Consider the following 25,064-nt stretch of genomic DNA (forward strand, 5'->3'; position numbering starts at 1 on the left):
TTGTTACTGGTTTGAAAAGCATTTGGTCCAGTCATGCCTAATCAATGAGGCCTAATAGCATTCTGAGCTGAAGAATGGGGTAGAATTTGATTATCCCTATAGGCTGCCTGCTCTGTGCTTCCCTCTGCACTTGGTGACAGATGACTTGCTTTGGAGTGTCGGGAAGAACTGGTCTTCGTGAAGAGCTTGAGAAACCCATTTTGGTTCCAAATCTCTAGTGATTCCATTTCATCATAATCCAGCATCTATACTTTTGTACAGCGGAGGCCTCTCCTTCCCCAACGTTAGTGGTGCCTTCCCAGGTCACCACCCTCAGGAATGGAACAGAAATAGCAGGTGAAAGGGGAAGATGCCCTGAACACAGATGAGATCAGATTCTACCTGGCCAGGCAATGGAGGATCTTGAAGCTACATTTGCTAAGAACTGGCTGCAAGTCATCGGCTTCGGGAACCGGGTTTAGATAGAGATACTGATGAAATGGTTAGAGAGAAAGTAAAGCACAAAGCTACCTTTGAGGGGCTACGGTTTGTTTCCTGGCTGTGGCAGATCATTGAAGAGGGGCAGGTGCTGTCCTGTAGTTCTTTGTGGGTGGACGGCATAGCCTAGGGAATGGCTGTCCGCTAGCAAAGAGAGCTGAGGGACAGGGGCAAGGCCACCAGTTCTGAAATAATGTCCTGCATGCAATGGGTATGCATTTCCAAAGCAGGCATGAGGCAGAAGTAAACACAGTGTGACTAAAGGGAGTATACAATAAAACATCTTGCTTTCTATGCATTTTTTCAGGGCTAGCTAACTTATGCAGCAATAAAGCAGATCCTAGCCTATGAAGAAACTATACCCCTGCGTAGCAATTATGGCAACCGATTTATGCCAAATTGACCTGCTTATCAACACCTTTCCTTAGATTTTTATTATGTTGTCAGTTTTGATTTTTGTGTTGTAATTTTGCTAGGAACATGTAAGGTATCCTGTCTGATATTTTATATATTTCCTTCTGGATAGTCCATGAAGACCTGCTCAGCCTCGTGGGTCCGCTGCAGGGAGTTAATGGAGAAGCTGCTGAGTGCTGCAGTGCAGCGTCAGCATTCCTCATTCTTTGAATTGAGTCTGCTGAGGTGGCGTTGACACTCTCTGAATTTATGGGTGACCCTTGCTCTCCACAAATCATTCTCGCTCTCTTGGGGAAGAGAGGGTAACCGAGGCACACCAGAGCTGCTACTGATTATCATTCCAGGAAGGAGCATTTGTGCACTGGAGTAACTAAAGGCAAATTATATTATGTGGCTGCTTGCAAAGTCCCTTTTATTGATTGAAGAAGACAGATTGATATCTTGCTGGCTAAGAGTTTTTTCATCAAATATAATGGACCACCTAACTTAATCTTCACACTTGTCATTGACCTTTCTTTTGTAAAGTATTATTCAACTTCCCATTTGGGGAAGATAATTGAATTTAAAAATTCTTCTATTGGCCTTGTTTATTTAGTACTTTTTGGTTTGAGTGCTATACCTCATTTGTTTCCAGAAGGACTTCATGTAGTGTACAGGTTAAAATATACAAAGTAAGACATGTAAGAATGAAAGCGAAAAAGTATATGTTAGCAGCCGCTGGAATAAACCAGTGAATACAACTAGAGAATAAATTTAGGTCTTAGGGACGCTGATATATGTGATGGAAAGAGAATCATATTATTTTTGGGGGAGCGGGGGGGAGGAAAACATGGTTGTCTGTAAAGACAATTCTGTGTGTGTGAAATCACTAAAATATGATTTTTATCATGTGAATTACATAGTTGACAGTGTCTTTAATTACTGCACTTCAAAGGATCAGTTCTTACTGCCCTGACCTATTGATGTTAGATCTCCACCGAGGGCGGCTGAGGGATTGAGCTAGGTGCTTATCTTTATGATGCTTTCATTGTGTGTGATAGAACTTGGCAGTGACTACATGACATGTCCATTGGACTGCCTTTTTCAAATACCAGATGTCTTGAACGAAGTTTTGGCAGGTGCTGGGCCACATTCAGAATTCAATTAAATTACACAATAGTTTACTTTATTTATTAAGTAGTAACTTAATGTTATATTAAAATGAGAGCAGTGTTTTTAGATAGTTTTAATGACAAAGCCTGTTGGTGGAAAAATAAGTGTCAGACGTACATTCTGCCCAAAGAAGAGGCCAATATGGTTCAGCATGTGCATGAGCAAATCAGCATCCAGGGATATTCAATATTTGGAGATTTCCTTTTTTTTTTAATTAAATTGCTTATTGTTTAAAGTATTACATATGTCTCCTTCTTCCCCCATTGACCTCTCCCCGGTCACTCCCACTCCCCAGCACATGCTTTCACAACCCCTCACCCCCCCCCCTCACCCCCCCCCCCCCGCACTGTCTGTTGGAGATTTCCATTTTAAGATTAAATTAAAACTAGCACATAAGCTTCTATTATGAGCTAGACCTGGAGGTCTAGACTTGAGTGACTGCTGTTCTTACTCTACTAATTTCTTTAGTCTCTAAAGTCAACAGTCTCTCCCTGAATTCCCCAAAACAGCGGTCGCCAACCAGTGGTCCATGAGATCTGAAAGGTTGGCGACCGCTGCCCCAAAGCATGTCTAAGTCTAGTCTCTAAGGCCAAAAAAGGACTTTTCTAAAAACTTAGGGGTTGACAGAAAGGCAAGCTGGCAGATTGATTCAGGACAACACTGTTCCCAGAGTCCACAGGCTGTTGACCCCTCCCTCTGGGTACATCCTCTGGAGCCCCCAAAGGGCACCATGTTGCAAAATCAATCTCACTCCCCACCAGTGGGAACCCCTTTTACTATCTCTCTTAGCCAGAGTCCAAGCCCCTTAACCTCATTTCTGGGCACAGTGGACGGGGAAAACCCTGCTTCCTCTTCAAATGAGCAATCTTCAATTTAAATTTAAATGTATCTCATTTACATTTCTGTTCCTCATTCTCAAGAACCACCTTTCAATACTCACATGTGGCTAGCCGCTATTCTATTAACACAGTAAACACAACATTTCCATCATCACAGAAAAGTCTGAACAAAGTTGAGACACTGTCATTCTGAGGCCCTCCTTCCCTTCAGTGTCACAATAATCTGTAAAGGTAAATGTTGCCCCAAGGAAAATGATCCTTTAAATGGTTCTGCAGAGCAATTTCACTCCTAATAGACTTGCCCCTTTTGGCTCCAAAAGAAGATTTTTGTCTTTCCCATTTTGTCACCAGAAACCACCAAAATCAACAATAAAACTGAAATCCTCTTCCAAAACAGGAGTAAAAATAGTCATTTCTCCCCAGTTCATGTTATGGAGAGTTCAGAAATATCAAAAATTGAGGTCGATCTCAAGCGAGGTCTCCAATTGCCAGGGATTGTGCCACATGGTTAACTTCTGTGAATCTTTGTTTTTCATCTGTGTAAAGGATGCTAGTATTCTTTTCCTCAAAGATGCTCTCTCTAACCCCTAAAATCAGTCACTCCCCCTTAACCACACCATATGTCTTCATTGCCCCCTTGTACTTTCTAATGGTAGGCATTAAATATTGTTTTATTTATATGATTTTTTTTGTCTTGCATATTCTATTTGTTTTCCAATCCCCTTGAAGGCTTATTCATCTTCTGTCTCCAGCTTCTCACCTGGTAATATCCTCTTCCCAAGTGCTCACCTTGTGCCCGGCTCTGTGACCTTGGCTTTAACATGAACTTCAATCTTCCAGCGAAGAACTGAGCAACAGAGAATATGTTTCTTGCTGCTTAGATTTTTTTTTTTATTGATTAAGGTATTACATATGTGTCCATATCCCCCCGTTACCCCCCACACCACTCCCATACATGCCCTCACCCCCCAGTGTCTTGCGTCCATTGGTTATGCTTATATGCATGCATACAAGCCCTTCAGTTGATCTCTTACCTCCCCCCGCCCCCCTCCGCAGCCTTCCCACTGTAGATTTTGTTTTTTAGGAAAGGCAGGCATTGTTTTTTCAGGGAATCATTCCTTACTGCACTACAGGAAGGCATGACCTTTGTCTTTGCTGCCTCGCAGCCCTCTGTCTACCTTTCATGAAGTGGTACCTTGGACATACTAATGTGCCACTGCATTCCATTCAGCCAGAGAGCTCCAAATATGAAAATGTCAAGGCCCTGCCTGTGACAGCATAAGTGCTCAGTCGATGGTCCGCTTTTCTTTCATAGGAGAAGTTTATATACTTTGAGTATTTATTAAGTTCTAGTCTCTTTCTTAAGCATTTTATATGTATTAACTCAACAATCTTATGAGGGCTGAAGTGGAGGTGTAATGAAATACATCTTCCATATCCTGTTCTTCACCTCATTTGCAAGACTTTGAATTCCTGAGGGACAGGGCTGTGTATTATCCATTGTGAATTCCCAGCACCTAGCGCTGGAAGTACGCGATATGTATTTATTGAATTCAAGAATGAATGAATGAAGAAATAACTTCGTCTTCCTGAACCACTACACCTGGGTGCCCAGTACGTACTTAAACCTGCTTTCCTCAAGCCCTGTTCCTCTCCCTAGCCTACTAGAATTTCAAGTTGACCGTCACCTGGTGTTAGGGAACTGCTTGCCGTTATTAAAGGAGAAGAGAAATCCGCAGGATTCAAAAAGAGGAATTTAGATCAGTGCTCCAAACCCAAGTATTGAATCTCAGATGCCAAAGGGCAGGCTTGTGTAAGCATTTGGAAGACTTGTTTCTCAGCAGTATAGGCGACCCTGGAAGACAAGTCTAGCGTTAAGGGCTGCTGCCAAGCTTAAGGGTGTTGTAAGCATGGCCTCAGAGGCGTGCTGTCAAGACCCGATCAAAGCCACCACCAGAGGGTGCTAGAAAGGACATCAGCTACTCAAACAGGGATGGGCATCACTTCAGTATGAGTGTAGGCGACGTTTGTAATGGTTTTATAAGGGTGCAGGGCTTCTGGAGACTCTAGTTGGGTGTGTGGTGGTGACATTGCAAATATATTTTAAACATATTTCCCCCTCATTATATAATTCATGTTCAAATAAAATACAATAAAGCAAAGAGAGAAAATAAAAACCACCCATAACAGTCCTAATATATTCTTTTTAATGTTTAGCTATCTGTCCTTAAAAAACCCAAACACACACATAAATACATTCATTTTCATTGGCACAGATTTTCAAGTATAGATTTATGTCCTTGTATAAGGCTCAACCGCATTAAAGCCAAAGACAGTTGTTGTTGTTTTTTTTTTTAAAAAAATGGGTTCTATAATCCTCCTTCAGAATGAAAATGGGGATTTGAGAGCCTTGGCAAAGGAATGTGAGTTACGGGAAAGTAGCTATGTGGCTATTGCATTAACCATATTCTTGTTGCCATGGTGATATTAACATATCAGGGGGAACAAAGCCAGGAAGTGGAGGACCGAGAGGTGGGGGATATACCTTTTATAGAGAACTTGCTCTAAGCTTGCCATGCAGTCTCATTCCTGCTCTTTGCATCTCATTCCCTGGATACCACAAGAAGAATCTCTTATGTAATCTTAAAGGAATATTTTAATCTTAGAATCTGTAAGTACGCTTGAACACACTAGCATCTACCGGTGTTCCGGGATCTGTGCTGGCCTTCACCTGAAGAGATGAGAGAGATTTCAGTCACCACCAGCCCTCCCCTCTGCCCGACCGCCTTGTCTGACAGTGAGGGCGGCTTCCCTTCCACAGTAGAGAGTAAGTACAGCGTCAGAGCAAACGGCGTCACAGCCAGCCGGCTGCAATCCCGCACTGGCCCTGCGGTTCACTTTGTGTGCTCTTCGACAACCTAGTTATGCTTCAGCGTGATCATCCACAAAATGGGCCCAGTAACAATACCTAATGCATAATCATTGAGATGACGGAATGAAATAATCTGTATAAATTGCTTAGCGCAGTGCTTGACCCAGGACACGGGGACCGGGGCCATGGCCACGTTTGTGGTGGCTGCTATTGCTTTCACCCAGAAGGGGACCACCATCATCAGACACATTCACCTGCACAGCATGACGTGGCAAGCAGGGGGCACCATGGCGGCTCTCTGAGTATTTCTGGAACCAACAGAAACGTTGCTTCCCCGCATGTTGCAGTTACGTTGCTTGCGGTGGTGTTTGTCATGTGAGGGGGTCAGCCTTTAAGAAACTATGAATGTGGCGTTGTTTGAGACAGGAAGAACTCCAATAAAAAAAAAAATCATAGGAGCTGGAAGGTGCTTATTTCTCTGTTTCACTTGTCCTCCTTCAATATGTGCCCTGCTTCCTGCCATGCTTGTTCTAGAAGTGCTGCTGTGAGAACATCTTAAATGACCCAAAAGAATTCCACTTCGCAGTTCTGTGTCGTTAAGTTCTCTTAAGGTGCAGGAGTTGGCAGAACCTGCGTTGTTGCTGTGCACTTTAAAAGAGAATTATTCAATAGCTGCAGAATTTTCATTTCCTCCCGAGAGTGCACATCGCAGCCAAGGCCTGCTGTGCGCCTCTGCTGGACATGCCGGAGCATTGCGCACACTCACTGTTGTCAGACGGTGCATTGGGACTCGTTCAGGTGCACCCTGGTCCCCTCCTGAGCACTGCAGCTCGTCCATGAGAAAATCTTGCTCTCCTCCCTCTGGCGGTCTGAAGAATATGCAGGAGGGGCGAAGGGGCAGCTAGAGGGAAGGGGTTAGGACTTGGCAGAAGCAAGAGGTTGCAAAGGAGTGGCCTTGGGGCCCGTGCACAGTCATTTACTGTGTCTCAAATCAAAGCAGGATGATCCAAGAAAACGAGTTCAGGTAGGAGATCAGCATGGACTAGCATAGTTGGAAAAAAAATTGAAAAGGTAAACTGATGAAAATACAGGGATTAGAACTCCAAGAAATGGAGAGTGGCCAGTCGCATAAGTGAAATGAGACTACATGAATGAGGAGTCTAACCCTGGGGCTGGGCTGATTGTGCGGATAGAAGAGTATCGTTGCAGGTTTTGTCCCCTTTTTTGAGATATAATTGACATATAACTGTGTAAGGTTGAGGTGTACAACATGTTGGTTTGATACATTTCTATATTGCAATATGATTACTGCAGTTCTGTGAGCTAACACCACTATCACATCACTCAATTACCGTTGCTTTTTTTTTTTTTTTTTGTCTTGGCAACAGTTAAGATCTAGTCTCTTAGCAATTTTTGACATTATAACAGTATTGTTTTCTGTCATCACTATGCTGTGCATTAGATCTCTAGGACTTGTTTATCTACTAGTTGCAAGTTTGTACCCTGAGATAACATTCCCCAGTTTCCCAAACCCCTGGTAACCACCATTCTGCTGTTTTCACAAGTCATTGCAGGTCCTGGAATGGAGATGTGGGATGGGACAGGAGTGTTTAAGAAGCGTGATGGCATGCCTAGGAGGGGGATGAGGAGACCTGGCTCGGAGCTGGGCAGACTCCAGTCCCACAGGGAGAAGCATGTCTGACTCCTGGTGTGATGCTTCTCTCCTCGGACATAACTTCTCTGGAGTCTTGCTTGTTCCACTGGTTCTCAGTAGAAAGGGGAGCACTGCTCTCCTTAGAATAACAATGTCCCAACCAAAATGCCACCGGTACCCACACGGAATCATGCTGGACTGATTTACAGACAATAGAGAGGTGGGATGTTCCAGGATGGGGAGAAAGGGCCCAGAAGTTCATGTGTAGTCTGGAATGGCTCCCCAGAGCCATTGAGCTTCCCCCAGGGATGCAACTGGAAGAGTGGTTGGGCTAGAAGACCTTGAGGTTCCTTTCAGCCCGTATTTACTGAGACCTTGAACTACAAGGTGGGAAAATTTTACCCAAAATTCAAACCAACTTAGGTAATACCTTTCATTCATAACTAGGTACTAGGCACTGTAATAAGTTTCCTACATATTATTTCATTTATTCTCCGCAGTAATCCTGTGGGGTGTGGGTATGATTTCTATTTTACACTGAGAAGCAAGAAGTTAAATAACTTGTGCAAAGCCACACAGCGTTAAGGTGGTAGAGCTTGAGCTAAGAAATAGCAAAGTTAATACAGTAAAATATAACAGTGAAAACAACAAAGTGAAATAAGCTGCATTCATCTGTGCAGTTCATACTCTGGTAAGATCAGAGGCGATGCGGTGGGTACTGAGCTTTGGACTTAATCCAGGGTCATCACTGGGAAATCAGAACTGACGGCAGCCTCGCTTGTACCAGCTGGCGGTGCATTTTCTGCCCGCGCCAGGACGGCAAAATGAATTAAGGACAGTGTTTAAAAGATTATAAAAGGGTTTTTCTTACTTATAATAAATCCTGTTACACATTTAAAGACATTTTAATTGAAAGACTAGCAAACCTAAAAACCTGACAAATCATCAAATTCATTCTAAAAATAATGCATTCACATTTACGCTATATTCTATTTATTATTACCTCTATTAGTTCTACATTTTTGCATACCTAATGATCATGTTTTGAAATGGACTGTTGATGTTTAGGAACTTCATGGACTTATGATCAAAGGGTAGGATATACGTTTTTCTGTGAAGAAAGACAAAGCAGGCTTACCTCTAAAAGGAACAAATCTCTCTGACTTTGGAAATTAAAAACGGTTTTTCTGCAGCCCCCAAGTCTGAGCCTCGCAGCCAGTTTTCCCCAGCTGGCCACAGCCTCCATCCCCCCAGGCTTGGATGCAGTTCATTTAGGCTGGGGCCTTGCAATCTGTGTTTCTACCGAGTTCCTCAGGTGCTTCTCCGGATCAGGCCCCATTAAAAAACATTGACGGCCCTGGCTTGTTTGGCTCAGTGGATAGAGCATCAGCCTCCAAACTGAAGGGTCCCAGGTTCAATTCCAGTTGAGGGCACATGCCTGGGTTGTGGGCTTGATCTCCAGTGTGGGGCATGCAGGAGCCAGCCGATCAATGATTCTCTCTCATCATTGATGTTTCTATCTCTCTCCTTCTCCTTTCCTCTCTGAAATCAATAAAAATATTTTTTAAATTGATGGAAGCCATGCTATGAAAATCTTTCCCTATATAAATTGTCCAAAGTTGAACCACAGAAATCCCAATACTTATTTACTTGTACTGATTATCTTTACAACACCTCAGATGTAACTTAGAATATACATCATATTTAGAGCTTACAAAGTACTTTTGGATCAGTTGAGACAAGAATAGACATTTTAAAAAATACATCATTGATTTCAGAGAAGAAGGGAGAGGGAGAGAGAGAGAAACATCAATGATGAGAATCACACCCTCTATTGGGGATTGAGTCCACCACCTGGGCCTATACCCTGACCAGGAATCGAACCTGACCTCCTGGTTCATAGGTCCAGGTTCAACCACTGAGCAATACCTGCCAGGCAAGAATAGACATTTTTACAGATGAGCAGACTAAGATCCCAAGAAGTTGTTTGTCTCAGATCCTACTGAGAGTAAAATGGAAGAACAGGGATTTGAATCCAGACCTTCTCACTCATTTCATTCTGCCTCGGTACATGACCATCACCCAGGGGCAACAATGCCTGATGGAAGCTGAGGACGGGGTGTCAGCCCCTGGGTAGCTGTGGTCTACGTGGGCCCTGGAAGAGCAGCGTCATCTCGTTAGGACAGGTGCACGGCACACAAACAAGGCAATTTGCACCAGGCCGACTTTGCGCTTTTTTTAAACCATCTTTCTTTAGAAACTTCAAAGACACTGTTTACACATTTTGACATGTTTGACACTTGAGCATGTGTCTACCTTATCCAAAGACCAAGTGAGGGCAGGGTACCTGAGAAACCAATAGTTTCAAGTTAACTGACATCTCAAAAGCCTTACAGGAGTGACTTAACTTTTTGGAGGACAAAGAAAAACGTTCAACTCGGATATAAATTCAGTTGCAGAATTATCAGAAATGCTACAGATGTGTAGAAAATGTGTCATTGTAAAGCCCCTTACTATTTAAGTTTTTAAGAATTTTCATAATAGAGTTTCAAAAAGAGGGGGAACATACAGCATTTTTAGAAATATTACAGGGAATCCAATATAATTTGATTATCTCATTTTAAATAATTAAATATTTTAAAGCAACTTTTCTCAGGGTATAAAAAAACAGTTGATTATAATTAAAATTTGAATACCCCTTTCAGTTTAATTATTGTAAGTCTTTAACTCGGGTAGTTCTAGCTAGGAGGGGCTTTCCCTACTGTGCCAGAGAGCAGGCTACTTTTGAATGGTCGCCAATAGTGACACCGTTAAAGAAATATGAAAGCCACGAGTTTTTCTTATTTAAAAGGACAGAGTTGGACTAGTCACTCTTTTAGATACTGAACATTTTTTTAGCTTTGAGGTCTGCCGTTTACTTTTGGTTGGAAATTGTTTCAGCAGCATTATCTGTATAGTTATATATATATAGGTAATAGATCATCTAAGGTTGAGTTCTTCTTTAAGAAAAACCCTACTTATGTGTCAGACTGAAGCATTATCTGGATTGAGAACTAGAGCTAATGATTTGCCCAAATTAAGATGAGTCTCACTATCTGTATGTTTGCCCATATGAAGACAAGACTCACTATTTATATGTATTTTCTTCCATATGACCTACTGGAAAGAGCCAGCACAGCCTTTAGAATCAGACAACTTAGGATCAGATCCCAGCTCAGCCATTTCCTAGACATGTGACCTGTGGCCACTTCCAACTTCACTTTACTCAACTGCAAATTTAAGTGGGTAGCATCTGTTTCATGGGTTGTTGTGGAGATTAAGTGAGATGATGTATGTCTCACAGGATTTGCACAAAGTAAGGGCTTAATAATTGGTAGGGTTGGTTTTTTATCTCAATTACATATATTCTCTTTTAAAATGAAGAACTTGTTGATCTAAATAAGTAGGTATCAGTTTGGGCAGGGGCTGTAGCAGAAATCTGTTTTTCTTCTGAAAAGTTTTTGCAGGATAAAAGGTATTTATATTTCAATCATCGATGGTCAAAAATTTCTTAGTTTATGGAATTATAGAATCACTGAAATGTATACAGAAAAAAAAAAGCATATATCGAACACTCATTAGAATGGCCACTATCAAAGAAAGGAGAACAGAACAAGTGTTGGGGAGGGTTTGGAAAAACTGGAACCCTTATGCTCTGTTGTGGAACTGTGAAATGGTACAACCACTATGGGAAAAGGGTATGGAGGTTACTCAAAAGGCTAAATGTAGTATTTCTGTATGATCCAGCAATTCCACTTCTGGCCCCCACAAAAATTAGAGCAGGGTCTCAGAGAGATATTTGTATGCCCACGTGCATAGCAGCATTATTCACAATAGGCAAAAGGTGGAAGCAACCCAAGTTGCTGAATGAATAAGCAAAATATGGTATATACATACAATGGAATATTGTTCAGCCTTTAAAAGGTAAAAAATTCTGACATATGCTATTGTTGAATGAACCTTGAGGACATTATGCTGAATGAATTAAGCTAGCCACAGACACGCAAATATTATGTGGTTTCATTTATATGAGGTACCAAGAGGACTCAAATTCATAGAGTTAGAAAGTGGAGTGGTGGTTGTCAGGCCTGGGAAAGACGAAAATGGGGAGTTGTTGAATGAGTATAGAGTTTCAGAGTTGCAAGATGAAAAGAGTTCTGGAGGTTGATTATACAACAAAGTGAATGTATTTAACACTGAACTGTTTACTGAAAAATGGCCAAGGTGGGAGTTTTATATGTATTTTATCACAAACATTTTTTTAAAGCATATTCTGAAAACCATTGGACAAGATATCTCCAAAAACCAGTATGTAACATCCAATGGTGCAAAGGTAGAGGGGGAGTTAGTAACTGAGGGACGAGGTCCAAGCCAGTGTCAGCCCGTTTCCCTGCCCATCTGGCGGCAGCTGGCATTGTGTGTACAGCTGAGGCTGTGTCGGGGGAGAGGGGGGAGTGGCCTACTTGCCCTAACTGGGTCTTCCCACACTGCTAAATCACTCGTGGGAATGGTGGGAGACCTGGCAGTGCCTTATCTAAATTGTTGATGAGCCATCATCTATTCATCCAAGTGAAAGCCTCTAACAGTATTTATGATAAATAGCTCCATATTATCCTTAAGAGAAAATAAATAAACTTCTTGAGTTTTTTTAGAGCAGAACAAAGCAAATACTAGAGCCTGATTTCACAACAGACATCAAATACCCAAGCACTGGCTGCTGCTTTCTGGGGAGCCCAGCACTATCACCAGTCTCATCGATGGGATTGGTCAGTCTCCCAGAAAAGGGGGTGAGGTTGAGGAAGTGTCCGTGACATTGGTATCTTCTGTGTCAGTCTCAGCAAGACCTGTGTGGACTTAATCTCCTCACCCAGGAAGCACAGAGAGAGAAAAGTTGGTGTCAAATAATCCAGTGGTTAGTATAACTGAAGAAGAGAAAAATTCTTGCTCAAAGAAGTCCTATTTCATTTCATTAGAAACTCATGAAAAGAAAGATGGATATTTACTAAGGTGGTCATCTTAATAATGATTGCTGTAGTATAAGGGAAGTGTCTGAGTTTATTTTATACTTTATTAACTAGAGGCCCAGTACACGAATTTGTGCATGGGTGGGGTCCAGCGATTGGGGCTGATCGGGGCCAGGTCGGCTGGAGGGGGGGCCACAGGAGGTCTGCTGGCTGTCCCCGCCCCTGATTAGGGATGGGCCCAGCCAGGGGGAGGGGCTGCGGGCAGTTGGCCAGCTGCCCCCACCCCCAATCAGGGTGGGGGGGCGATTGGGGCCCAGTGCATGTCAAAGCAACCAGTCGTTCCAGTTGTTCTGGCATTCTGGTCCTTGGCTTTTATATATTTAGACTAAAGGCCTGTTGCAGAAGATTCCTGTTGCAGAAGAATAGGGCTTCCTGCGGCGGTCTCCGCCGCCCCGCCTGCTTCCCTCCCTTCTCCGCCGCCACGCTTGCTTGCTTCTCCACAGCTTCGCTCCCTTCTGCAGCGCTTGGCTTCCTTCTACTCTGTCTTCAGTCTTCGCTCTGCACCTGGATATGCAAATTAACCACCATCTTGGTTGGGTTAATTTGCATACTCTCTCCTGATTGGCTGGTGAGTGTGGCTTGTTGGCGTAGCAGAGGTGTGGTCAATTTGCATGTTTCTCTTTTATTAGATAGGATAATAGATCATCTAAGGTTGAGATCTTCTTTAAGAAAAACCCTACTTATGTGTCAGACTGAAGGCTGGAGTGTTTATTATCTTTCACTGTTTGTAATTTTCCTGGTTATATCCTTGAAATTCCCAGTTCTTATTAACAGCATCATTCATTTGCATCATTCATTTTATGGATTTCTTAGGGCATTAAAAACTTAGACATTTTTAAAAAAAGAAATAAGGTAATGATCCATATAACAAAATGGATGAACCTTGAAAACATATTCTGAGTGAAAGAAGACAGACACAAAAGGTGACATATTGTATGATTCCATTGATATGAAATGTCTAGAATAGGCAAATCCATAAAGGCAATAGATCAGTGGTTTCCAGGGACTGGGAGGACAGAGGAATGGAAAGTGATTGCTTAATGATATGGGGTTTCTTTTTATTTGTTTATTTATTTTTCAGTTGACATATATTATTTTAGTTTCAGATATATATCATAGTGATTAGACATATACCTTACAAAGTGATAACCCTGATAAGTCTAGTACCCATCTTACAAGTACAGAATATGGGTTTCTTTGGGGGATGATAAAAATGTTCTAAATAAATACTAGTGATGGTTACACAACTTGTGAATATACTAAAAATCACTAAATTGTACACTTGCAAATAGCCAATTTTATGGTATGTGAATTGTATCTCAATAAACCTGCTCTAAAATAAACTATCAGACAAGATTTAAGGTAGACAAAAATGACCAAAAAATAAAAAAATAAAAAGCTTTTATACCTTCAAGGAAATGAAGGGAAACAGGAATTCAGTTCTTTATTTTTTCTACATTGTATCAAAAGATATGACTGTTAAATATTATTTACCAAATATTTATTGCCTCTTCTGTGCCTGGAGATTAGCAAATGTGACCGTGTAGGGGAAGAAAAAACGTTCTCCTCTATCTTCTTAGGTTCAGTTCCAGGGACCATGCAAATTAAACTGACTCCAGATAAACTAACAGGAGCAAGGGTTTGTGTATGCACAGAAAAGAAGTGAAGGCCCACAGATGCTGTTAGACCCTGGAGGGTTATATACTATTTTTACAAAGGATGATACATTTTCGGAGAATGACAAGACAAAGGCAAGGGGTTTGGGGCTCCTCGGGGTGGTAAATTATGGGGAGATAAATATGTGGGGGAGAGAACTAATGGCAGAAAAAGTTTGTTTAGCAAGGTTTGTTTTGCAGATCAAGTTGTGCCTTCTCCATGGATGTGTGAGTAAGAGTCATCCTCCTCTTCCTGTCCTCCTACCTTTACAAAAGGAAATGTATGCCTTGCTTTTAGACAGAAACGGGGAGGACAGAGAGCTCAAAACAAAGATTTTTTTCAAAAGGCATATGTATCTACAGGGTGAACAAGGATGCTAATAATCCTTGCTAAATGTTTTTCCTGTGCTTTCTCTGTGTACCTATTTAGTAATCATTTTCTGTTCCTATTTATAATAGAAATAGAACTAAAGTGTAAGAGACTAGAATAAGAAAACACAGATGCTAAAATATAGGTTTTAAATGCAAACCATGATCACATTAAAATCCTTATCTTCAAACATCTTGTTTTGCCACTCTGACTTTTTTTTTTATTACCATAAGAGAAGTAACTTAGAGGGAAACATTATTGCAAGTGCTAAGAATAGCAGAAGATCCCAGATAACTTCTCGACTTAACATTTAATTATTTTAGAATTTGCACTCAGTTGAGACAATATTAAGGAACTAAAGACATCATATTAATCTTTTGTTCTCTAGAAGACTTCAAGTGCTACCATCCACCTACTCTTTCACTTGGTGATAACCTCCCCAGACATTTTAGAAAAGATGAGGAAGTGGAGGAGATCAGAAATCCACTGCCCTTTATATATTTAAATGCAATAAAGAGTCTGCCACTTATTACGAGTAAGGTAGGAATGGCCCAGTTTTGATTTTGTGATGTTGCAGAAATGATCTTGCTTTAGTGATTATTTCATAAAGGAACTTTAGTGATTATTTCATAAAGGCTACCACCTCAGCTGGTTTTTTCAGCAACAGAGATCAGAAATAGGCAAGCAATTCCACCACTTTCCAGCAGAGGGAGCTGTTTCTTCCAGGTCCTTGATTTTAAAAGTACCACATGTACCTATCACGCTACAGCGGCCATGTCCCTGCTCCCACTTCCCCTTCCTTTCTGACACTATTGCCCAGCCATGGGACTTCTGAGGTGTTCACACACTGAGCTGTGCAGAGCTGACCCTTCTCTAACACCTTTGCATTCATCCTGAGAACTGGCAACCTTAGCACCTTCTTAGAGCTCACCAATTACTTCAGGTCCACATGTTTTTTTTTCTCCCCAAGTTTTTCATTATGTACTTGTGAGATGTGGTCATTACATACATTTTTTTTTTAATTTCTGCACCATATGATAATAAAAAGAACAGTAGTTGCTAACACTTTTATAGTGTTTACCTAATGCCAAGCACTATTCTTAAGACTTATTAACTCACTAGGGTCCCAGTGCACAAATTCATGCACCTTGAAAGGAACTGTGGGCCAAGAGGCTGTGGTGGGCACAGGGTTGGGTCTCAGCCCATTCTCTGTGCCCCCACCTGGCCCGTCCCACCACGGCCCCCGGTCCCCTGTCTGCTGGAAGCCCTGCTCCCACTTCTGCCACTCCCACATGCTGACAGCACCGGCCCCACTCGCACCCGCTGACAGCACAGAGCGATGTGCCAGTAGCGGGTGCAAGCAGGACCGATGCTGTCAGCAGGTGCGAGCAGTGGCTGCTGCCCTGATCGCCCCTCAGGAGCAGGGGGAGGTGGAGAAGCCCTCAGGGGCGATTGGGGCCGCCGCTCGCACCCGCTGATACTGCTGAGTGATCAGAACCGGTGCTGGGTACTGGCAGCAGGTGTGAGCAGTGGCTCCGGTGCCGGCAGCAGGTGCAAGTGGCAGCTGCCAGCCCTGATTGCCCCTCAGGAGCAGGGGGAGGTAGAGAAGCCCTGAGGGGCGATCAGGGCCAGCAGCCGCCACTTGCACCCACTGACGGCGCCGAGTGATTGGGGTGCAAGATTACAGTACTGGCAGCAGGTGCGAGCATCTGGTGGGACTGCGGCACGTGGGAGCAGAGAATTTTCAGTAACCACCAGAGTCTCACCCCAATGACAGCGACCGGTGCCCGGCCTTGGTCTGGTGTCCCTGCTCACCCGCTTTACCATCCCACCATGTCCAATGCCCACCATGTTCCGTGCTCTGCCGCCTGCTGCCAATGCCCATGTTCTGCGCAAAGCCCCCTGGTGGTCAGCACACCTCATAGCAACCAGTTGTTTGGTTGTTTTGCTGTTCAGTCTATTTGCATATTAGGCTTTTATATATATAGATTAGCCTGAGTTTACAGATAGCAAATCTGTGATATAAAGAAATTAAAGAAACTTAACTGAAGTTATGCAGCTAGTGTGCAGTAGGCCTGGGATTTTTTTTTTTTTTTTTTTTTTAGATTTTTTAAATTGATTTTTAGAGGGAACCATTGATGTGAGAGCATAACATCAATAGTCTCCTCCTGCAGCAATACGATCCCCCCACTCCCACCAGGGATTCAAGCCGAAACCCTGGCATGTGCTCTGAACACCCTGGCAGCCTTGCAGTGTATGGGAGGACACCCAACCACCAGAGCCGCACTGGCCAGGGCTGGGCCTGGGATTTGAACCCAAGCATTCCGGCTCCATAGTACTTTCTCTTAACGTCTCTTAACTTACTGCACAACTGACTCCTATACTTTCTTACTCTTATCATGCTGTTCGGTACTCAAAAACTGCTTTAATAGTGAGAATCGGTTCCATGTTTGTACGGCTTATAAGTGCAGAGTCAGCGTGGTCTAGTGAAAGAAGCCAACACTCTGGGGTCATACATATTATGGCAGCTTTGTGACCTTTGGCAAGTTACTTGCTTATTTATTTTTAGTTTTAGTTGCCTCATTTATAATATAAAGGGAAAAAATAACTAGTACTTCTTTCTAGTTTTTTGTGTTAAATGAGATAAAAGACACGGAATACCTGTAAATTTGCTTCCTCTTTTTGATGTGAATGTTCTCAGACCTCCTCTTGGTAGTCCTGCAACGGAGGCACTGGAGGTGTCATGTCCATTATCCAGATGAAAATATGAGTTCATAGAGGATAAGACACATTCCCAATATCTATCGGGAAAGTGGATATGGAAGAGATTTCGGGCCTGGTCTTCTTCTTCCTAATGAAATATGCTTTGTGCTAGACCAATGCAATGGAATTGAAATAAAGTTAGCACCAGGATCGAATTCCTTACCTCTGAACTCATCAGTAAAAACCTTTTTTGCATTTTTCTAAGTTTTATAGTTTAGGAAGCACAGTAAAAGTTTTTATTTTGAAGTTAGAGGATCTTACTCTAAAGAGTGATCATTGCATAATACAACCTAACTATATGACATCATGAACTACATGTTACTGTAGAAGAGTAGGACTTTGTAGACATCCTGAGAGATCTTAGCTTGTTCTGAGTGATTTGCTTCTTTTTTCCCTGAAAGTGGGAAGCAAAACCTATTCTTCTGAATTGAGTTTTTTCACTCCCCAACTTCAGTGGTTGGTATCTTCCAGAAGTGTAGGTTATAGGTGAAAGGTCTTATTGGAAAACCAAATAGAAGGAGATTAGCACAGAAGAACATGATAAACTGGAAGAGAAAAAAAAAGGCTAGAAGAGAAACTATAGTGAGAACACAAATCCTCGCTTTAGGGGACACAGCAGTGACCCATGTTGTTCTAAGCACTTGATTAGGTTATTGGCCTGGAAATTTGAGAGAATTAAACCTGCTGAGCACTATGATTTTGTTCAGTCAAAATTCTGAATATCCAAATCTTGTTAATGTTTTATATAATATTTCTGGAGCCAATTTTTATTGTTGTTTGGAAAATACACATATGTGTGTACATATGTGATTGCTTTTTTGTCTTTATCTGCCATCTCTGAAAAAGGGTTGAGGAGAAGTAAATACTAGAGAAAGGAAGGGAGGGACTGGCTAATCAGATTTTCACTTTAAGTTTTTTAGAGTAAATATTAAATTGAATAGTTTAATGGGTAAGTTAAATGAAATAAGGAGTTACTGTGCTAGAGATAAAAATATGATTTTTTCTTGTTTTCTTTTTAAATTACAGTTGACATACAACATTGTATTAGTTTCAGGTGTACAACCCTGTGATTAGACATTTATATAACTTACGAAGTGATCATCCCGATAAATCTAGTACCCGTCTGACACAATATAGTTATCACAATATTATTGCCTATATTCCCTATGCTGTACTTTACATCCCTGTGGCTGTTCTGTAACTACCAATTTGTACTTCTCAATCCCTTCGCCTTTTTCACCCATCCCACTAATCCCTGTCCCATCTGGCAACCGTCAAAGTATTCTCTGTGTTTGTTTACTTTGTTTTTTTAGATTCCACATATTAAGTGCAATCCTCTGGCATTTGTCTTTCTCTGTCTGACTTGAAAACAGTGATTTTTAAATAAGCCCAAATGAGCTTAGTGAAATGGAAGGGGCAATGCCTGGGAACTGGGAACCCCAGGGTCCTGGCCCAGCTTCAAGCCCTGGGACTCCGGGCAGTCACTTAATCTGCCTGGTCTCTTCCTTCTCTATAAAATAGGTAATTAGACTGAATGAATTCCAAAATGCTAATGTACCCCATTATAGTGAATATTATGTCTTTGGTACAAGAAAAAAATATATTCAAAGCTGATTTATACCCAATTAGAGTAGTATGTACTTTTGTTTTCACTAAATCCAGGTTAGCTTCAAAACGCCAGGTTGACTTTGTTTTTATCCAAGTTTTAATTCAGGTCTCTTTTTAGAAGGAACATATAGATCTTTAACTCTAGACTTACTTAATTTTCTATATTAATGGGAAAAAATTAGTAATATATATTTACCTTTGAGATATCTTCAAACTTAAAAAATTACTTCAAAGTTCAAATACCAGGCAAGTTCATAAGGACGTAAAGCCTTCCATGGTTGTCAGAGTGAAGAATGCAAATGTTGGGAACTGGGACAGAGGTGGTGGTGATGGTGGTGGTGGTGGGCTACAAAGTAGGTAATAATAAAAAAGAAATACAGTCACTGTTTTCAGCATACTTTACACAAATATACACACATCTGCACAATGGAATACTAAGCTGCTGTAAAAAGGAAGGAACTCCTACCATTTGCAACAGCATGGATGGAGCTGGAGAGCATTATGCTAAGTAAAATAAGTCAGTCAGAGAAAGATAATTATCACATGATCTCACTCATTTGTGGATTATAATGAAAAACACAAACTAATGAACAAAAACAGATCTAGAGACAGAGAAGCATCAATCAGATGCTCAAACCTCAGAGGGAAGGCAGGGAGGGTGGTGGTAAAGGGAAGAGATCAACCAAAGGACTTGTATGCATGCATATAAGCATAAGGGATGGACACAGACAACAAAGGGTAAGGGTAGGACTGGGGCGGGGGGGAGCAATGGGGGAATAAGGACACATTTGTAATACCTTAATAAAGAAAAAGAAAAGGGAAGAGAAAAGAAAAGAATAGCATGAAGAAGCAAAACAATCATCTGTAATCTCCACCAAGAGATAAATTGTTAACATTTGGATCAACATCTAACTCTTCAGCCTTTTTAGAATGTATCTATACACATACTTATGTACAAAAATAAGAGCATGGTTTTCATGTTCTTTTATGTCTTACTTTTTACTTAATATATATATTTCCTAGGTTATTAAGTTATCACAGTCTACCTTCTAATGTTGTATCACTTTACCTAGTGTGAGAGCCTGAGTTGTAATTCTTCTCTGCCACCTATGTGCAGTTGACATCTTACATTTTACTTTTGCATATATTGTAAACCCCATAATTTACTACTTTAGACAATCAATTAACTCTTATATTTACCTTATAAGAGTTACCTTCATTTATTTCTATATTTCTTTGTGTAGATCTCAGTTTCTGTCTTGTATCATATTCCTACTGCCTACAGAAAGTCCTTTAACATTTTTTATTGCAGGTCTGCTAGTAATGAATTTGCTTAGCTTTTGTTTATCTTAAAATGTTTTTATTTCTCAATGTTTTAAAAGATATTTTTGCTGGGAATAGAATTCTCATTTGACATTTGTTTATATTCAGTACAGAAAGATGTCACTTTTTTTGTTTTCAGGATTGCATAATTTCTAACAAGCGGTCTCCTGTAATTACAGTATTATCTTTTTCTCTACAAGAAATATGTCCTTTTTCCTTTGGTTATCTTCAAGATTTTTTCTTTATCTTTCATTTTGAGCAATTTGATTGACGTGTTTGGTTATGGAGTATGTCATTATTCTGAGATAATTCTTGACCATTATCTCTTCACATATTTCATTTGCCAAATTCTCTCTTCCTTCTCCTTTTGTGATTCCATTCAGTTGTTTTATATTGTCCTGTGGCTCTTGGACACTCCTTTCTTTTTCACTCTTTTTTTTTTTCTCTCCATGCATCTCATTTGGATCATTTATGGGTGTATCTTTAAGTTCACTGGTTCTTTCCTCAGTTATGTGAAGTCTGCTGATGAGTCCATCAAAGGAATTCATTTCCAATATTGTGGATTTTCTTATCAAGTGTTTCCATTTGGCTCTCCCTAACTTTTGATGCATGTTGTTCACCGGTCCCACTAGTTAGAATACTGAATATTATGTCCAGAACAGGAGAGAATGAGGTAAATAGTGCCTTTGTCTGGAAATAGGCATACCTTGTCTTCTGTCAGGCTGCAAATGTGGCAGGTTGAGCCAGTTTAATCAAGAGTTGAACTGAATTTACTTTTTGTTTGAGTGCATCACAGGTTTTAAATTCCTCTCGAGGGGGGCTGTCATTGCCTTATGCTTAGGGGACTAGTAGAGGGGGCGGTGGGATTAGTGCTCCACCTCAGCTTTCCCTGCATAGCTGTTACACAGAGAACATCTGTTGCCAAGCTCCTGCCTGCCCTCACCAGTTGGCTACTGTTGCTTGCTACTCCTGTTAGGCTTGTGCTGGGGCTGAGGGTCTCTCATTCTGCCTCTGCTCCGGTCTTAGGGAGGGTGCCTAGGCCTCAGGGCTAGGTCTGTCTTAGCATTTCTGCCCTTTCTACCACGGCAGTCAACCTCTGCTTTGTATCTGTGGTTGTAGATTTCAAGGCTCTTCTATATACTGCCAAATTGCATCCCAGAAAGCACGTACAAACTTATATTTCACCAATGGCAATTGAGGGTTCTACTAAACAAGACTTTCAGTCTCGAACATCATTGGGCTCTTGTGATATGCGGGATTCCATAATTCTGTTGCTCACTTATATAATGAAAATGCAACACTGGGCCTTGTGCATAAACCACTTTTCTGGTTAACTGAGGAATCAAAGTACAAATATCCTATTGAGAAGTTTAGAGGTACCATTGTCATTTAGATTTGCTCCTCATTGACAGAAGCAGTCACCACCCCACTCAGGAATTCAGAAGTATATATTTCATTCAGAAGCTCCATTTGACAGAGATCAGAAGCAATAGTTTCAGCCTGAAGCATTATGATCCCTGAATGAAAATACCACTACCTGAAGGCTGGAACTGAATTCTGATCCTGATTCTGCCTCCAATTAGCTGTCTCTTAAATACACAAATTACTGACCAGTTTTATTCCTCAGTTTATGTATCTGTCAAGTAAGGTTAATGGTATAGCTTGCTGTGAAGATAAAATGAAATTACGTTGTGTAAAGCCCTTTGCAGCACTTTTTAAGTGCTACAGAAATGTGAAATGTTCCTCTAAGAAGGGTCAGAGAGGTGTAGAAAACTGTGGGAGTTCGAAATTCAAGATACTCTTTTGACATCTACACATCCTCCATGTGAGAGAGTATGTGAGAAAATGAATATTTGCGAATACAAGAAGAGAACGAAATTAGAAATAGAGTTCTTTCTCTCACTAAAATTAGCCTACTTGTGGTAAAAGTTAAGTCCTGCTCAACCAGGCAAGGGCACATCTTTAAGGGGAAATAGCACGTAAGCCTTGATTCTCGTAGGGAAGTGATGAGTTTGTGTCTTATCTCACTCTGTACTCAGTAAGCCTCCTGTTAGACTGCGTTTCCAATAGACCTAACCCTCACCCACTGTGCTGCTTGGGTCATTAGAGTGTCACACACTTACACTCAGACAAAAGAGACAAGGAAGACAATTAACAAGTCATAAGGAAGTTTATCTGCTTCTGCCAGCTTTCATTCACACCAAAATACAGTCCACATCAAAGAGGACCAAAGTATGCACTATGCAAAACATAGAGTGTTATTTCCTGCAACCTGTTACATACTGTTAAAATCTTCCATTGTAAGCTGGTAGGTCTAGGGCAGGGGTCAGCAAATTACCAACCCAGGGCACCATCTGCTTTTGTAATAATGTTTTTTTTTTCACATACAAATTAGGACTCTATTACCAATGCGGTTGACTATACACAGATGAGCTAGAGACACTACCCACCATCACTTACATGTTCAAATGCCATGGGAGATTGATTGGAAAATCATTCTGAAGCTTAAAAGGACTCTGACATGCAGATTGGTCATTGTCTTCAGCAGTCAAGACCATAAAGCGTTAGCGGGCCACTGATCTTTATTTTATTTTTTATATTTTTATTGATTTCAGAGAGAGGAAGGGAGAGGGAGAGAGAGAGGGGGCCACTTAATGTACACTTTAAAGATTGTTCTCAAAGTGGATTTTGTTTTCTGCTTGGTAGCGTACTGCAGCTGTATTTTGCAAAGTTTCATTCTTAGGGCTATTCGGTGAAAGCTTGCTTATTTTTATCACCTTTCTTCTTGTGCGCAAATATTTTTTGGTAACTATGGCAGGCAAAGTAGTGAGCAAGATCATAGCAGAAATGGAGGTTCCCAGGTAGAGCACTCCCTGGTGCTCATCCATGGCTCACGTGAGTTTCATTGCCATTGCCAAGCGCCACCTGAAAGCCATGCCACAGCGCTGTTCCCCCATCTGCTGGGCGAGAGTTCAGTGAACTGGCCATACGTGTTTCCTGCGGTTGCGATAGGCTGGGTTTCTGTTGTCGGGACTGGAGAAGAGTAGTTTCTCTCGGGTGTTCTACGTGTACGCTGGCAAAGTAGCAGCAGAGGCAGGGACCCCAGGGGATGCTGGAAAGCTGGTGACCATAAGTGGAGGTGGCTTAATGTTTAATAACATGTTGATTTTCAAATCATTCAACCATCCTGAGTGCTTAACGCAGCAGCAATACATGCCACTATGGGACTGGGCTGCATTCTTTATGGTTAAAGACACGTTCCTTTTCTGAATGATTCCATTTAGCTTATAAGGCTTGTTCCTCCGAATGGTCACTCTGTATTCATTAGTCCAATGGTCGGCAAACTGCGGCTCGCGAGCCACATGCGGCTCTTTGGCCCCTTGAGTGTGGCTCTTCCACAAAATACCACGGCCTGGGCGAGTCTATTTTGAAGAAGTGGCGTTAGAAGAAGTTTAAGTTTAAAAAATTTGGCTCTCAAAAGAAATTTCAATCGTTGTTCTGTTGATATTTGGCTCTGTTGACTAATGAGTTTGCCGACCACTGCATTAGTCCCAATGAGTTGGTTTGAACATGGAGACCAACCACATGCCCCTCGGCCCCAGCACGTGGTTGTGACTTCACTAGCTGTTGAGTGGGCACAGGGCAGCGTGACAGGCTGTCCCACCAGGCCACCCACTTGTACCTGAGAGGCTACAGCATCTGTCCAAAGTAGTGTGAGGTTGTGAAGGCCGCACAAGGGTGCATGATGGTATCATCCTGTCTCAGTGTGGCTCCTCCTTTATATCTTTAGTGATAGGAATTCTGTTCAGCTAGTCTTGGGTGGTTCTCGGTGATGGTTAGTCTACAGCTTAATTGTAACTCTGAAGTGCTCCTTAAATAAAGCTGTATTGGGACACAGCCACTCATTTCGGGGCATATTGTGTATGGCTGCTTTAGTGCTACAGGGGCAGAGCTGAGTAGCTGCAATGAAGATTGTACGGCCTACAAAGCCCAATATGTGCTCTCTGGTGGCCCTTTGTAGAAAAAGTGTGGCTCTCCCTGGTCTGGAGCAATGATATGCGTCCCGTCCACTCCCCACCAGCGTTACCAAAACAAATTGGTTTTATTCATGTTTCTTTCTGCTTCTTTCATTTAATGAGTTATTATTGATTTATGCGTTAGCATCTATGAATAATGGGACATAGAGAGTTCTTCAGATGGGAAAATGTATAATGGCTAAAAGCATTGAATTGGAAAGGTTTATTGAAAATACAGGCCAAAAAGAACATGCTACATAATAGTGCATGAGAATGCAACCAGCCGTGTCCAGAATGTAGGAAATTCTACATTCTTTTTGTTTTGTTTTGTTGTTGTTGTTTCAGTAAATATATGGACATGGGAAAAGAAGGTAGAGGAGGGCACCTCTGGAGATTGAAAGAGACCTAGGGGACACTTCACCCTCGATGTGCATCTTCTAATTTGAACAACCCAGCTGAGATTAATTGGAGATGATGGGAGAATTTGAAGTTTGACAGGGTCTTGGAGTTATGAAGTTATTTGTATTTGTTAGTTATAAGGGTACTGTGATTTTTAAGACATCCTTACCTGTTAGAGATAATTAAATTGTAGTCTTTGTGGGTGAAATAACAGGGTTCCTAAACTTTTTTTCTTTTCTTAAACTCCTTCAGCCAGAAAAAAATCATGGGGGATACAGAAGAAATAATATTGGCAAAAGATTGATAATTATTGAAGTGGGGTGATGCTGTTTATGCTTTTCCCTGAAATGTTGTGCCTGTTTGAACATTTTCATTATAAAGTGTATTTTTTTTAAACCGTGAGTTTAAGTGTCAGGTTTTCATTTGAATCTGGGTTTTACTAGCTGGTTCTAGATCTGT

General features: G+C 41.5%; 1 protein-coding gene across 1 annotated transcript in view; it reads left to right on the forward strand.

Annotated features, from left to right (window-relative positions):
- ANK3 (ankyrin 3) overlaps positions 1–25,064 on the forward strand; it is a 302,810-nt gene that overhangs the window by 121,346 nt on the left and 156,400 nt on the right. The window lies entirely within an intron of this gene.

This window comes from Eptesicus fuscus, chromosome 17 (genome assembly GCF_027574615.1).
Source record: "Eptesicus fuscus isolate TK198812 chromosome 17, DD_ASM_mEF_20220401, whole genome shotgun sequence".
Lineage (NCBI taxonomy): Eukaryota > Metazoa > Chordata > Mammalia > Chiroptera > Vespertilionidae > Eptesicus > Eptesicus fuscus.